Genomic DNA, 4,463 nt, shown 5'->3' with positions numbered 1-4,463 from the left:
GGAAAATAAATCACTGATGTTGACTGAATAATTTAAGTAGCTTTAATAAGGCTTAATCTATATTTGAAGAGTTTGGTTCCAAAACGTGACAAATCCATTTTGATTAATTTGAGTAAAAATGTGTGTTTCTTTACCAAGAAAGTGGCAAGATGAAAACCATTATTTCTGTTTCAAACTTTCACATAGCATCTTATAATAACATGAAAAAAATTAAAATCCAGATTTGGATTTTCAAAGATTTATTATAAAAACTGATTATTTTTTCCCCAAAATGCAATAAATCCATGACACTTTTTTTCTTCTTTTTTTTTAAAATGCAATTAATCCATTGAATCAATATAAAAGTTATTTTTCATACTGAAACTGTTAAAAAATACACAAAGTAAGTTGATCCACATATGACAGCCTCTGAACTTGGTCAATATAAAAATAAATGTGGAAAAAAATATAATTATACATAAATAATGAAATAATTCCTTCTGAAGAATCCTGAAATCCTGAAGAATTTCTTCGCATATTTATTTATATATTTATTTATTTATTATTAAGTCTGGTTTGGCATTCCAAACTTATTATCACATTTATTTATCTATTTATCTACAGGTATTTATTCATTTATCTATTTATTTATTTATTCATTTATTCATTTTTAATTTCTGCAGGTTTGGTCCTCCATAAAAACAAGCTAGTAGACTTGTTATTCATATCAAAGTCCGTTCAGTTGTGTATAAAATCTTCGTTAATACATAGTATCCCTCAGTAAATCAATCTCTAAAATGGCAGGACATTTTGAAACACTGTCTGGAAGCTGAAAACTCTTCTCTTAAAAAATATCCTTGGTTTTATTATAGTAAAATTGTAGTAACCACGTTTTTGGCGGATTTATTACCATTTTAATATCCACAGTTTTACTACAAATAGGCCTTCCATGTTTTTGTTTAGTTTTTTTCTTTGTAGTTAAACCATGGTTAATTTTCGTAAGGGTTAACGTTAGAGCCCGACCGATAAAAGATTTTTAAGGCCGATACCGATACAAATATTTGGCAATTTAAAAATCCGATATTCCGATATATCGGCCGATATATATATTTTTTTTTTAAATCCAGAAACGTGTAACAAAATATGAACAGATTTTCCCTAACATTAGTTATTCGTAGTTATTTAAGAGTCCTCAGCCTTACTAAAATAATATAATGCAGTTTAAAAATACATTTTTTTTTTTTAAATTAACTTTATTGTCACAACAGAACAGAATATATTAAAGTTCTGATAAATATAATGTATATTAAAAATACAAGCTTAAGATATGAAACTAAAAGTCCTTTGAACAAAAAAAATCAACTATTATTATTAATATTGATAGTAATCATTTAAAAAAAAATCAATGATGATGATATTATTATTATTATCATCATCATTTGTATTATTATTAAACAAGACAAAGGTCACTCCTAATTCTATCCATCTATTCCATCAAGCTACAAAAAAACATTTTCAATCATCATTTGCTGCCTGCCTTCTAAAATCTACTACTTAGTGATGCACTAAATACATTATGTGAGGTAATTAACACATGGTTACCGAGTCGATCATTCCCTGGGATGTGTTTTCATTAAAATTGAATGTAAAGAGTTATCTCTAAAAACAGATTAACGTTATCTTATAACGCTAGTATATGGGGCACAGAGTAAGTAAATTAAATCGCTAGTTAATACCACTAACAAGACTCAAAATAGCCTCACACTAACACGGTAGCATAATGAGGGTCCCTACATGCAAACCGAAGCATTGAGAACTTTGTAAGTGTACAGACAGTTTAATAAGAAGATACTTTATAAAGACAGTACATCTGTATCGATCTTGTACAAGAGGGCTGCCACATGTGCGCACTTCTCTGCCACGCCAGCCATACAAGTGCAATGAGCGCTCTCCACTTCCCCACATGCTGTAAGTATGACTCATGGCTGTTTAGATGTTGAAGCGTACTGGGTGATGCCCTCCAATATAACCAAAGTGCAGGGAGTGCCTGGCCATACTATTGACTTTACAACAAGCTCAGCCCGAAAAAAGGCACTTGATCGGTCAGTCTGTGGAGACACCAGCACAGCACCCAAGATCCGGACCCGCTCAGGTGGCACATGTTTACCGCAGAAGACACTTGCCGATTTAAAACCCCTCACAGAACTCATGCATGCACACAGGTCCGGACTGTGCTCTGTAATGGAGGAATTCTGCCACCTCTATGCTGACCCCATTCAGCCATGTGTCCTGCCCAAGTCACTGCTGCGTCTTCGCGACCCACGAATGGATGGCTGTGACTTGTCGGTCCTGCTTCAACACTGTGACGGCCTGACACACCTTGAAAAGAACACAAGACAGCAGCACAAGTCTGACATATGGCACAGCACACGGGCTGGAAGGATAACCGCCTCCATCATACACGCTGTTGTCTCCACCTCCATAACCAGACCAGCAAAGTCAACTGTGGAGAAGGTGTGCTATCCACAGAAACCTTCACTGAGACAGACTGACAATGACCCAGAGGCCATTAAATGGGGGAGAGAAAAAGAGGATACGGCAAGGGTCTCCTACTTCACACAGACGGAGCTGCGGCACAGGGACATGCAAGTGGAACACTGTGGATTCATAATTCTTCTTTCTCCGAAATATGCGCGACTCCTGATGCACTTGTGCATTGTGCATGTTGCGGGAAAGGATGCGTGGAGATTAAATGCCCTTTTAAGCACCAGGACCATAACATTCTGCAGGCATGTACTGACCAGGAGTTTTGTCTGCAGTTCACAAAAGGAAGGATGGAGTTGAAGCAGACTCACAAGTACTACAAACAGGTACAAACTCAGATCTTTGTCACCGAGTCACAGTTCTGTGACTTTGTTGTTTGGACGACCAAAAGCCTTGCAATTGTGCGTGTCATGCCTGACGTAGAACTTTGGGAGACATTTTGCTTACACTTTTTTACATTTTTTTTTTACAAGGTTGTCCTGCCTGAGCTTGTAGCCCGTCACTACACTCAACCCCCACCCCCTGTGCCTTCAGCTGAGCTACCTGTGCCATCAGTCGATTCCCAGCCCGCAGACAAATCCAAAAAACGAGCACAGAACACAGTCAGAAAAACATTGGCCACATTACAGCCAGGTAAAACACCCAAGCACAAGGTTGTCCCACCAGCCCCTACCAGAATTCTTCCTTAATACAGATAAAGGAGGCAGAATTTCATTCAGTCTTTGTGTATTTTATTTACAGAGATGGCTAAAAATCATCACATGTAAGAAGTGACATTACAAAATCTTTTGGAAAACAAAAAAACATATTTACATATTAGATGTGAGCATGGTGTATAATTCTAACACAACGGCTTCACAACAATACTTGGACACATATTGGTCAAAGCACAGCACACAACCACAATTTTATCCAGCAGTCTTATCCTCCCCCTCACAAGGCACCACAAATCCCAGGCGTGTTGTGTCATTTAATATGTTAAACCCTATCACTCGCTCCACATGGATCCCGACATGAGCTAACTTCCTGGTCTCTTCCACATCTTTTGCATTAAGTTGGCTGTGGCCCCTGGTGAAGGCAGGTATTTTCAGTGTAGCACCCACAAGGGCAACACTTTCTTTAATATCAAATCCACGGTCCGCTAACACTAGGTCTCCAGGCGAGAGCTTCTGAAGAAAGCCACAGTTCTCTGTGATCTGCTTATCAATGGCACCCCCCGCCCCCACCCTTTGGAAATTAAAGAGATAGTACCTTGTGGTGTTATGCCAATGAGATATTTCATTGTGTGCCTGCTTTTGTAATTTGAATATGTCTGTGCCTTTGCACGTAGATTTTGTGCCCTTTCAATGAAAAGCTCGAAGCAGTCAATAATAACAGTAACACGATTCCCAAACATCTCTACATACTGATGTGGCATGCTTGCCTGTATACAATGTCGCTTTGGCCAGTACACCAAAGGGCTGAGGTGTGCATGCAGTACATTGATGGTCTCAATGAACAGATTGGATGCGGTTTGTCGGCTAATGTCAAAGAGGTGTGCAACATGTTCGACAGGCAGATCAAGTCTTAAGCGCATAAGGGTCAGGAGGAGCAATTGAAAATGGGAGAGTTTTCTTTCTTTTTTTGATTTTGGTAGACTGGGAATGATTTGCATCAGCACACCCATCAATAGACTGAAAGATGGAAGGCCAGTGTAGTACTTCACCTTTGAATCATTGTCTTTGAGAAAATTCTCATCCAGGGCCTTTTTGGAGAGCTCTCCCTTCAGTTTTCGATTCTCCTCCTGCAAGCGGATTATTTCTTTGAGTCTGAGGCCACACATGGTGCACTTCTGCTGTTCATCTGCATTCCCCATTGGAGCACCATCATCCCCTGATGTTTCAGTTTCTACATCTTCCTCTCTCCCTGCATTGTCTGGGGCTGGTGGTACGGGCTGAGTC

This window comes from Abramis brama, assembly GCF_963993115.1.
Source record: "Abramis brama genome assembly, chromosome: 25".
NCBI classification, from domain to species: Eukaryota; Metazoa; Chordata; class Actinopteri; order Cypriniformes; family Leuciscidae; genus Abramis; species Abramis brama.
This window is presented reverse-complemented; position numbering follows the sequence as displayed.